General features: G+C 50.0%; 1 protein-coding gene across 1 annotated transcript in view; it reads left to right on the top strand.

Moving 5' to 3' along the window:
• Nucleotides 1-12,311: 12,311 nt before the first annotated feature.
• Nucleotides 12,312-12,770, top strand: part of LOC142311714 (piezo-type mechanosensitive ion channel component 2-like) — a 228,050-nt gene continuing 227,591 nt past the window's right edge. The window contains exon 1 of the mRNA XM_075350363.1: nt 12,312-12,413. The gene's annotated coding sequence lies outside the window, so the exon portion shown is untranslated. The remainder of the gene's footprint in view (nt 12,414-12,770) is intronic.

Here is a 12,770-nt window from a genome sequence, read left to right as displayed (position 1 = left end):
TCTGAGTTTTCTGTACCCATCACCTCTTCTTCTTCCACTTGTTCCTGAGCTCCTGCACCTCCACTACCAGTTTGTCTGTTGCCATAAGCCCACCTCGATCGATGGACTCCATCTTTCTATGACACCTGCATGTTGCAACGACTGTCCGGAACTTACAGAAAATGGTATCCTTTCCTCATCCTCCTCTGCTTCCTCCTCTTCTTTTGGGACCACCACCTCCTAGACTATTCAAAATGTTCTCCAACATGTAGATGGCCGGAATAGTGATGCCGATGACAGCATTATCAGCGCTAACCATCTTTGTAGCCATTTAGAAACTGTGTGGGAGGGTGCAGAGGTCCTTCATCTGTGCCGACTCCACAATCGTGATTTGCGCCACATCCGGACTGCGGTGCCCCAGGCTATGCATCATGACATAGTGCACCACAGTCGCTGCGACATGTGCAGAGTGGAATTCCACCATGTCGACACATCGCTCATCAACTGGTTAACCGGTAGGCCGAAAGACCTGTAGCAATGCAATGCAATGCAAGTGGTGGAAATGAGCAAATAGCGCCTTCTGCAGCAGCTCATTCAGGCCAGGATAGTGGCCTAGAAATTGCTGTACAACCATGTTGAGGATATTAACCATGCAAGACACATGTGTGATGTCGCCCAGGTGTAGGGCCCCACCAGGTTCACACCAATATCGCACACGGCCTACCCTGACTCCAGGTTCAGGGGAGACAGCCATTGGTCAAACTTGGCCTGGATAGCAGTCCACAACTCTGCAGCTGTGTGACTGTGTTCTCCAATGCATATTAATTTCAGCACAGCCTGATTGCGTTAAGGCCTCGCTGCGCTGTACGGAGGTGGGGGGGGATTCTCTCTGCACTGTTGGAATGCGTATTTCATTAAGGGGGAGGTTGAGGGCTCAGGGGAAGGCCCTAGAGGAGGTGGAGGAAGCAGAAGCAGTGGAGGAAGCGGTAGATCCAGAGGTTTGTCCCACAAGCCTTGGGGATTTCAAAATATGGGAAGCAGCCCCTTCCCCACTTGCCTCCACAGCCACCAGAGTAACCCAGTGCCCAGTCAGCAAGATGTATCAGCCCTGGCCTTGCTTTTCCGTCATGTAGTCAGTGATGAAATGCACCCTGGGAGACATCTCGCCTTCCTCATCTTCCACCTCCTTTACTGAGCTATTCCACTGCATGCCTCTGGGTTCACACCAAGTGGAATTTACAACTTCATCATCATCCTCTCTGTTGTCCCACTCCTTACCCTGACAGTCACCCTCCTCCTCTTCCTGATCTGACATCAGTGTCCAGTACTCGTACGCCTCAAATATCTGAGTCTCATCATCATCACCTCTACTATCATGGGTTAACATCTGTTGATGAGGGTCTGGACCCTGCTCGGATCATACTTTTTCAGGTCCCGAATCCAACTGACAAAGATTTGGGGCATCAGTGCAGAAGCTTTCCTCCTCTTCAGTCTGTGAATCTTTGGAGCAGACCTCTGATGCCCATAGGAGTAGCCCGTCCAATAATGGAAGTTATTCTCACTTCTCTTGGGATAGGATGAGCCAGTATTTATATAGCGCCCCTGCGGCTTCAGGCGCCACAGGGTACTGCACCTCACTCGAGGTAGCAATCGCTAGTTAGAACATGAAATACCGATTTGTGGCACACACCTTCCCCTAAACTGCACGTCCCTATTCTACACTACCACTATCTATCTCAACTACCTATGATTAAACCACTAGCTAAACTAACTGTCTAGCAACTCTGGCGGCAGCACCTTCCCTAAGCTTTAAAAATCACAAAATGGCGCCGACGCTGCATGTCCTCATTTTATATGCAGAGGGACATGTGACTTAGGCCTCTTTCACACGTCAGTGATTCTGGTATGTTTATGCTTTTTTTTAAACGTACCAGAATCACTGACATACGCAGACCCATTATAATGAATGGGTCTGCTCACACGTCAGTGATTTGTCACTGCACGTGTCTCCGTGCAGCGTACCCGCGTGTGCGTGATTGCTGCACGGAGACATGTCCATTTTTTTCTGGCATCACTGATGTTCCACGGACCACGCAGTGGTGTGGTCCGTGAAACACGTGCCAGAAAAAAACGTGCTTTTAAAATAAAAAACATTTTAACTCACCCGGCGTCCAGCGATGTCCTCTGCAGCCCGTTCTCCCTGCTCCTTCTGTGCCGACTGATTACTGTCGCGCATATTCATTATGCGTGACACAGCCGACCCGGAAGCAGCTGCTGCGGGGGTCACCGCCGGCTGGATGCTGCACCGCATGAGCGATCAGCACCATGGACAGCGGGAGCGGGCGCAGGTGAGTGAATCTCTAAGTGCAATCACGGGCCACAGAGAACGGAGCCCGGATTGCACTTAGACAACCCACGTGTGCCGTGATTTTCGGCACACGCAGGGACATGTGCGTGTTTTACACGCCAGTGAAAAACGTCTGTGTTTTTCACTGACGTGTGAAACGGGCCTTAAGCAGCTAATAACTAGTGATGAGCGAGTACCAAAAAGCTCGGCTGCTCGAGGCTTGGGCCGAGCATCCCAAGATACTCGTGTACTCGGCCTGAGCACCGAGCCCAATGTTATCCTATGGGAGACCCGAGTATTTTTATGAAATGACCCCCCGGCAGCATGTAGAAACCCTAAAAATGTCACAAAAGTCTTAGAAGAGTGCTCAAATGACATGGCAACAGCATGGGGAAGACCCCTTGAAGCATTTATCACTCAAAAGTCACAGCTGTGAACAATTTTGTCCGAGTTTTACGCCATTTTTACGGACTCACCAGAAAACCTTCCAAAATGACACCAAAATGAATTTTCATGGCGAAAATGTTAAGGGCACATACCCAATAGTGAGATAGAGCTGGTGTATGTTACTTTATGAGATTACATGAAAGAATTTACGTAAAACATTGTGTAGCACTCTGATGTCCAAAACATACGTTTTGTGCTTTTTACTAGCGATGTCGGTCATTTTTTTTTCATTCTATCTCCCTCAGTCCGTCGGTCGGTCTCTCTGTCTGTCTGTCGGTCTCTCTCTGTCTTGTCTGTCCCCCTCTCACAGTCTGTCGGTCAGTCTCCCCCCTCTCTCATACTTACCGTTCCCCGATCACTGCCGCGGCGCTGCACAGTTGTTCACTAAACTCCGGCGGCTTTTCCTCTTTTGAAAAAGCCGGCCGCTCATTAAACAATCTCGTATTCCCTGCTTTCCTGCTTTTCGGCGCCTATGATTGGTTGCAGTGAGACACGCCCCCACGCTGAGTGACAGGTGTCTCACTGCACCCAAACACAGCAGCCGGTGGGCGTGTGTATACTGTGTGTGGCGCCCTGGACAAGCCAGGACGTCACAGGTACTACACCAACACACCCCACACCCCCGTCAGGCACACCTAAGTCAGACAAAAACCCTTGTTGCCTCCCTCCAGGGGCTGATGTCCACACCAGGGGTGGGCCAGGCGGTTTGTCCCGCCCACCGAGGAGTTCACAGTCCTGGAGGCGGGAAAAAGAGAGCAGATAGTTTGCAGTGGAGTTGAGTTGTGGAAGTGAAGTGCAGTTGAGGAGTCTGAAGTCGGTCCGGGTGTGTGGCCTGGACGGAACAGCAAGGTTGGCAGACGGTGGTGACCGTCTGCAGGAGAGGCCTATTGGAGCAAGCCGTAAGGACCATGGACGGGCGGTGGCCCGGCGGTACCGGACCGGTACGCAAAGAGAAGCCAGCACCATCCGGCAGGTGCTTACGGACCCCGACAAGGCTAGGAGTCGCCATGCAATTTGTCAAATCCATTAGCGAAGGGAACCTCCTGGGTTTCCCAGCAGCCAAGTCCCGACAGAAGGCAACAATCCAACCGTTAGAGGGAAACGCAGTCACTGCCAAGGCTAAAGTTCACAGGGCCAGAGCCTGCGGGCAAAAAGGGCTCCTACAGCAACCTTCAAGCTGGGGAGCGGTGGGAACCCATTGGAACCGTTTACACTACACAGGTGCAGGGAAAGGCAGTCACCATCAACCTGCCGGGAGGAGAAACACCGCAGCCGTCTGTGGGACCCGTCCATCCAGCCGTTTGTTTTACTGGAGACTTTGTGTACATCATTGGCTGAGTGAGTACCACCGTGCCGTGCGGCACAGCGCTGCCCCCGTGACCCTGCACCTCGCCAGGCCCCGTAACCCGCCTGCCATCCATCCCTACCCCATCACCGGGCCCCGGGACAACCAACCCCCTACCCACGGAGGGGAGAACTAACATCCAGGCTGCTCCCTGCCATCGTTCCCGGGATCCCCATCCAGAGCAGCGGTGATGTCACCAATCTCACCACAACCGTGGGCGGCGTCACGGACAATATCAAATCCTCACAATCAATTCCCCCCCTTTTCACTCACGGGCGAGGAACGCCGCTCGAGTCCCTGGGATCCGGTCCACCGCTCGAGCCACCACTGAGCAGCAGCAGCTGGACCTGAGCAGTGGGAGAGCGCAGCGTCCCCTCCTCCGCCCGCGACAACTTGGCATCACGAACAGGATCTTACCGCTCTGCCATCTGGTAGAGGTGCGCCTTGTGACCGCCGGAGGTGTCCGGCCAAAAAATTTGAGAAGCCGCCATCTTGGTCACGAAAAATTCCCGCTCGAGCGTCTCCTCGAGCAGTGGAGGCGCGAAGGCCAAAACCCCGCCCCTGTAGAGGAAGAGCCGGAAAGAGACTAAGGGGGACTGATGGCGTCTGGCCGCATGTAGCCCGCAGCTATACGAGCAGGGACGCCGGGACCCCGGGATCCGCTGAGCCCTGCAAAGGATGTCTGCCCTACCCAGCTATGCGGAGGCTACCGAGCCGGTGCCCTGAACAGCGGCTTGGCTGAGGGCCTGAACGGCAGGGATCTGCCGACACTACTGAAGTCAGATATGCATACTGATGGAACAGTGGACCGCGGAGGTGGAGGAGGTAGCTGCAGTCGCCCGGGTGTATGGAATGGAAGCAATGATGGAGGAGCTGGTGAGTGACCCACGCCCCTGTGTCCCTGAGGGACCGGCCGTTGCGGCTGAGGGACCCGGTCTACCCCTGGCCCCCAGGTCGCCTCCGTCTTCCTTGCCCATGCACCGCGCAGCGCCTGGTCCATCTGGCGTACACCCCTTCGTGGCAGTGGCCGAGAGAGTGGCGAGCCCGGAGGCTGCGGCAGCTGGCAGCGACCCGCCTGGCGCAGGGATGGATGATAGCGACTCCGGACCGGACACAGAGCCTGTTTCTGAGGAAGATGAAGGGGTCGTTGCCCTGTGTGACATGGAGGCTACTTACATCCCCCGGAGCGGAAATAATGGGTACCGTGCGGCCCTTCCCCGTCGCGCCTGCTATGCGCTGGAGGGGCTGATTCCCGTGTTCCTCCACCCGGGGCCGGCTGAGGATGAAGAAAGCGAGCAGTGATGGCAGCGGAGCCCCGTTGCAAGTTATCCCCGTTGGGACCACTAGTACTGTTTGCAAAAGTTTGTGAATGATAAGAAAAGAAATGATTACCGAGATGTTACCTGATTCTCAACCCTGATTTGAACCGGTCATTGCCGGCAACTGTTGTCCCCGTGGGGACTGTTTGCAATCAATGCGTACAAACTGCTACGGACAAGCCCGAGAACTGGCAGGGCAACCACAAACTTGTGGTATGTAAATAAAAATGTTGGCTTGAAACCGTGACCGGCTCCGGAGAGGCTGATTTGGAGGATGGGCCTGGAGGGAAGTGATGGCCCAGGCCCGTCACTACCGCAACCGGTGGGGATCCTCCGGGGGTTTCAGTGGTTCCCCATGGACGTGGGTCCCCTGAAAAGGACAGAACCCGCTCGGGTAACTTGTGCTGGACGGGGGTCAAGGGGTGCTGCCCTTTTGCTTAAGGGCAGCATCAGGGCCAGGTTGCTTGGGTGGGAGAGAGCGTAAGCCGTTACCGTTAGCAACGTTTAAGTATGTGCCTCCCGATGTGGGAAGATTGAAAAATGTTTTTATATGTTTTACCGTTTATCTTTTTCAGTTGAGAAAATAAAACTGGTGATGGACGGGCAGCCCGCGGATGGTCTGCATTTTACTAAGGCGGAATGTGGCGCCCTGGACAAGCCAGGTCGTCACAGGTACTACACCAACACACCCCACACCCCAGTCAGGCACACCTAAGTCAGACAAAAACCCTTGTTGCCTCCCTCCAGGGGCTGATGTCCACACCAGGGGGTGGGCCAGGCGGTTGGTCCCGCCCACCGAGGAGTTCACAGTCCTGGAGGCGGGAAAAAGAGAGCAGATAGTTTGCAGTGGAGTTGAGTTGTGGAAGTGAAGTGCAGTTGAAGAGTCTGAAGTCGGTCCGGGTGTGTGGCCCGGACGGAATAGCAAGGTTGGCAGACGGTGGTGACCGTCTGCAGGAGAGGCCTATTGGAGCTAGCCGTAAGGACCATGGACGGGCGGTGGCCCGGCGGTACCGGACCGGTACGCAAAGAGAAGCCAGCACCATCCGGCAGGGGCTTACGGACCCCGACAAGGCTAGGAGTCGCCATGCAATTTGTCAAATCCATTAGTGAAGGGAACCTCCTGGGTTTCCCAGGAGCCAAGTCCCGACAGAAGGCAACAATCCAACCGTTAGAGGGAAACGGCAGTCACCGCCAAGGCTAAAGTTCACAGGGCCAGAGCCTGCGGGCAAAAAGGGCTCCTTCAGCAACCTTCAAGCTGGGGAGCGGGTTATCGGTGGGAACCCATTGGAACCGTTTACACTACACAGGTGCAGGGAAAGGCAGTCACCATCAACCTGCTGGGAGGAGAAACACCGCAGCCGTCTGTGGGACCCGTCCATCCAGTCATTTGTTTTACCGGAGACTTTGTGTACATCATTGGCTGAGTGAGTACCACCGTGCAGTGCGGCACAGCGCTGCCCCCGCGACCCTGCACCTCGCCAGGCCCCGTAACCCGCCTGCCATCCATCCCTACCCCATCACCGGGCCCCGGGACAACCAACCCCCTACCCACGGAGGGGAGAACTAACATCCAGGCTGCTCCCTGCCATCGCTCCCGGGATCCCCGTCCAGAGCAGCGGTGGTGTCACCAATCTCACCACAACCGTGGGTGGCGTCACGGACAATATCAAATCCTCACAATCAATTCCCCCCTTTTCACTCACGGGCGAGGAACGCCGCTCGAGTCCCCGGGATCCGGTCCACCGCTCGAGCCACCACTGAGCAGCAGCAGCAGCCGGACCCGAGCAGTGGGAGAGCGCACTGCGCCGCTCCTGTCACCTCCACGCAGCTAATGAAGACAGCCGCGCGATCAGCTGAGCTGTCACTAAGCTTATCCGCGGCCACTGCTGGATCCAGCGGTGGCCGTGAGTTACCTGACTGACAGCAGCTGATCGCGCTACTCACCTCAGTTGCTGTGTGAAGCTGACAGGAGCGGCTGTGTATTCTGCAGCTCCTGTCACCTGCATGCAGCAGAGCTGGAAGCGACGCTGGAGGTCCGTGGATTATGCCGGACATGGAGGGCTTTTTGGGGCTTATTAAATTGGTTATGAGGGAATTGGTTTGTGTTTTTTATTTCTAATAAAGGATTTTTCAGGTGTGTGTGTTTATTTACTGTAATTTACAGATTAATCATGGAAGGTTTCTCGGGGAGACGCCTGACATGATTAATCTAGGACTTATTGGCAGCTATGGGCTGCCATTAACTCCTTATTACCCCGATTTGCCAACGCATCAGGGCAAATCGGGAAGAGCCGGGTACAGTCCCAGAACTGTCGCATCTAATGTATGCGGCAATTCTGGGCGACTGCTGACTGATATTGTTAGGCTGGGGGGCTCCCCATAACGTGGGGCTCCCCATCCTGAGAATACCAGCCTTCAGCCGTATGGCTTTATCTGGCTGGTATTAAAATTCGGGGGACCGCACGCCGGTTTCTTTAATTATTTCATTATTTATTTCACTGCACAGTATACACACGCCCACCGGCTGCTGTGATTGGGTGCAGTGAGACACCTGTCACTCAGCGTGGGGGCGTGTCTCACTGCAACCAATCATAGGCGCCTGTGGGCGAGGAAAGCAGGGAATACGAGATGGCTGTGTGCAGAGCACAGCGCGCCCGCCGGTATAAAGGCTCGGTCACGCTGTGCAGGCCGGCCAATCACTGCAACTCCACAACTAACAGGGCTGTGGCATTGCAGTGGTCTGCCAGACAATCCCTGTATGAGGGCTGGCTCTCAAAAGAGCGCCAACATGCAGGGATGAAGACCACGAGTACAGCACGAGTATCGTGAAATTACTCGGTACCCGCCGAGTAGCCCGAGTACAGTGATACTCGTGCGAGTACCGAGTAGTGACAAGCGTACTCGCTCATCACTACTAATAATAACACAAGCCCTTTTGTTTGAACTTTGTGGATGTTTTCTGCGCTGTGATTGGCTGCAGGTACATCCACAAATAAGGTTCAGAAATAAGTGCGCCAATCCTCTGGCATCTCCCTTTCCTCTCCCGTCATTAAACCCATCCCGTTCATCATACAGCACCACAATCCTATCCAAAAGCATCATATGTTATTAGAAAAGCATTTTGGAAAAAGAACATAACTAATCATTGCCAGGTTTTCCCAAAAATGCTCGGGTACATGCCGTAGAACCAGATACGGAATTTAAAATTGGAGAACATGAATCGAATTTTGGTCATCTCTAGTTAAAATACCATGGTATTTATCTTGTACAATGAAAGCTGAAAAACAAACAATAAACTGTATAAATAATATATGTATAATAAAAAGTAGTCAAAAGTTTGTGTGTACCCCTAAATTGTAGAAATGAAAATGAAAGTAAAGGCCCCGTCACACACAGAGATAAATCTTTGGCAGATCTGTGGTTGCAGTGAAATCATGGACATATTGTTCCATTTGTACACAGCCACAAACCTGGCACTGATTGTCCATAATTTCACTGCAACCACAGATCTGGCACAGATCTGGCACAGATCTGGCACAGATCTGGCACAGATCTGCCACAGATCTGCCACAGATCTGCCCCAGATTTATCTCTGTGTGTGACAGAGCCTTAACATGGCCTCATAAATGCCACAATTGTAGATAGCGACAGAAAAATGTGAAAAAACAAAACAAAAAGCCTTAAAAAATGTTAATACAAAACCTGATTAAAGGCTACTTTACACACTGCGATATCGGTCCCGATATCGCTAGTGTGGGTATCCGCCCCCATCTGTTGCGCGACACGGGCATATCGCTGCCCGTGCCGCACAACATCGCCCAGAGCCGTCACACATACTTACCTGTCCGGCGACGTCGCTGTGACCGGCGAACCGCCTCCTTTCTAAGGGGGCGGTCCGTGCGGCGTCACAGCGACGTCACTGAAACGTCACTGAACCGCCGCCCAATCGCAGCGGAGGGGCGGAGATGAGCGGGACGTAACATCCCGCCCACCTCCTTCCTTCCGCATAGCGGCCGGGAGGCAGGTAGGGAGAGCTTCCTCGCTCCTGCGGCGTCACACGCAGCGATGTGTGCTGCCGCAGGAACGACGAACAACCTCGTTACTGCTGAAGTAACGATAATTGAGAATGGACCCCCGTGTCGCCGATTAGCGATTTTGCACTGTTTTGCAACGATGCAAAATCGCTTATCGGTGTCACACGCAACGGCATCGCTAATGCGGCCGGATGTGCGTCACAAAATCCGTGACCCCAACGACTCCGCATTAGCGATGTCGCAGCGTGTAAAGCCCGCTTAAGGCTAGTATTTGGTTGCAGAAGTTTCTGCACTATTTCTGCATCTCTTGCCAGGAAAAACACATTGCAAAAATGTGCGTTTTTGATGCATTTTTTACATGCGTTTTCTGTATTGCTCTCAATGGTGAAAAACGCAGTAAAAAAAAACCCTGAAATGCATCAGACTATTTTCTGCACCAAATTTGCAAGGAAAAAAACCTCAACATGCACTACACTTCAGGTTTCTCATTGACTTTGCTGACATAAAGATTTTCTTGCAGTTTTGTGACAAAACTGCACCAAAAAACGCATCTAAAAGCAAGATAAAAATGCACTGTATGCACACAGCCTTAAACATTTAGGTAATTTGCTTAACAGTCCCCTAAGGGGTTAATTTCAGAGCATATTACAGTATATTCCACCATACATATTGGTATTCAAAAAGAGAGTTTAAAAAAAATAATGATGCTGGTTTACAATAAAGAAAGATCATGACACAGCTCCATCAATAGAAAACTAAAAAAGTATGGGTCGTTCAGGCAGCATTCAGTTCCTCCTACAATTTTTCTTGCTACCTAGCCCCACCATCCTGTTTTTTTCGTTCTGTATGTCCTCAATGCAGCTGGAGACACTAATCCTGCTATATGTAACATAGAAGTACTATAACAGGGGAATCTATACAATGATTATCTGCATATCTCAAAATTTTTCTGATTGACACTTACTACTGTATAATCATTACAATGTGTGAGTGCTGTGTGCAGCTTCCAGATCTTCCAGCTTCCACATCGAATGAGATAAAGCTTTACAATGCTTACTCATCTGCTTCCTACTTGTAGGAGCTGATAGGAAGATTCCTATCACAAGCAGAAGGCAGATGAGACAGGCTGAAGCTTCCTCACATTGGTGTTTCCATAATTAAATGGTATTTTTTTACATAACGAATAGGTATACAATTTTCCAACATACTTTGTGCATTTGGAAAAATGTGTCAGAAGATAGAAATGTATCCTTTAAAAAACAAAAAAAAACAAAACAATGTTTAAGGATATGCTCACACAGGGTTTTTTACATTAATATGTGACATCTTATTAAAGCGGTTTCTGGGTGGTACCCCTACAAAAACTAGGTTGAGTTACATAGTTTATCTTCATCCTGGTGTGGACCCTCAGTCTCTGCTCAGGATCCTGACGTAAATACACATAGGATTTTTTTTTATGAATACATACCCTAAGGTCTTATTCACACAGAAGATTTTTCTCCGTACAAGAAAAAGGGACTGATTATTCTGTACAGACTCTTATCGAAGTTTGATCAGAATGTGGTACGAGTGTCATCTTATTTACTTGTACATGGAGAAATTGTAAAAAAATATATCTACCTCCTCCACTCTGAAAATTAGACTGCACTCATAAGTCATCAGAGTGCGGTTGAATTTTTTTCATGGACCCATTGATTTGCATTGCCTTTTTTGATCAGCTCTGAGAGCAAAATTAGAGAAATATCAGTGATTTTCCACCAATCTCTTGGTTCACGAAAAATAACGGACATATGAATAACCCTATAGCCTACCTCTATCTGTGAAAACCATGCACAGCAGTCACTTTTGAAATCTGATGTGTGAATGACCCCTTGGGCCTGATTCAGATGTCTGTGTGGCCGGTACGTGTTATATCCTTTTTTATGCACATAGACATTATAAATAATCTATGATGCTATTCACACATCCGTGTTTTAACATGGACCGTGTGTCCGTTCAAAACACATGGATACATGTCTGGGTTTTTTTCCGGAAGCAAGGATAACAAGGGCCAATAAAAGTCAATGGGTTCATCAAAAACATGTATAGCACATGGATGGCATATGTGGGCTATACGTGTTTAACATTTAAAAGTATAGAAGGAGCTTTGTCATTTATTTATTAAGTGATCCATTCATGAAAAACACTGATGACATACTGATCGTAAAAACAGACCAATGGATTTCACACTGATGCACTGATGAACATTGATTGATGTAGCCCCACACGGGGCAGGTGTTTTCAGGGGCTGATGGTGAGGGTCGCAGCTGGGATGATGTCACTTCCCATAGGCGGAGCGGAATTACCCCGGGGAGGGTGATGGAGGATGGACAGGGAGTGGTGGTAGTCCCCGTAGGTGCCGCAGCGCTGGGCGCTGGCGCCGGTAAAGGAGAGGCAGAGGCAGGGGTTGCGGTTCCAGGTCTTTTACTCACAAGTAGTTCAGATGCTGCCCCAGGATACCGATCTCTGTCATGATGGGCTCCAGCCGATCCCGGATAGTCGGTGCCCATGAAAGTCTTTTAGTGAAGTTTCCCTCGGTTGCTATCCGGAACTCGGGCCGAGTCTCCTGCTCCAATTCACGGGCACACGAAGAGAGAGAAACACAAACTCCAGTTGTCAGTGCTAGATGTTACATCGCTAACATTTATAAGCAAATCAGTTTGTGCGCCAAGCAGTAAAATTAAGACTGTTCTTCTGCACCTCAATAAATGTTTTATTATTTAAATGTTATTTAAAAGCATCTTGATGTCAGTGCAAGCCCTGGCAGATCCCTCCTCTCCACTGTGTGAGAGTGTGCTGACTAGTATACCTCCCATTATCTATACAGCCCGGACGATGCAAAGACAAAGGCATGCTAAATTGACAGCACCCTCTTTACGCATTTCGGTTTGCCCATAGCCCAGGTAACGGGTAACGTTCCTTCCATTATTGTTTTATGAATGTTTAAAAAATGTACGATATGTATGTGTGCGTGTGTATGTGTATATACTATATATATATATATATATATATATATATATATAAATGGTATTTAGTGCTCCCTCTATCTTTTTGAGCAGTTTTATATATATATATATATAGTTATACAGTTTTATATTTATATATATATATATATATATATATAGTTATACAGTTTTATATTTATATATATATATATATATATATATATATATATATATATATGCCACATATATTGGCTTTATATATATATATATATATATATATATATATATATATATATATATGCCACATATATTGGC

Source organism: Anomaloglossus baeobatrachus, chromosome 5 (assembly GCF_048569485.1).
Source record: "Anomaloglossus baeobatrachus isolate aAnoBae1 chromosome 5, aAnoBae1.hap1, whole genome shotgun sequence".
NCBI lineage: Eukaryota > Metazoa > Chordata > Amphibia > Anura > Aromobatidae > Anomaloglossus > Anomaloglossus baeobatrachus.
The sequence above is the reverse complement of the archived record's forward strand: the minus strand, read 5'-3'. Positions and strand labels throughout refer to the sequence as shown.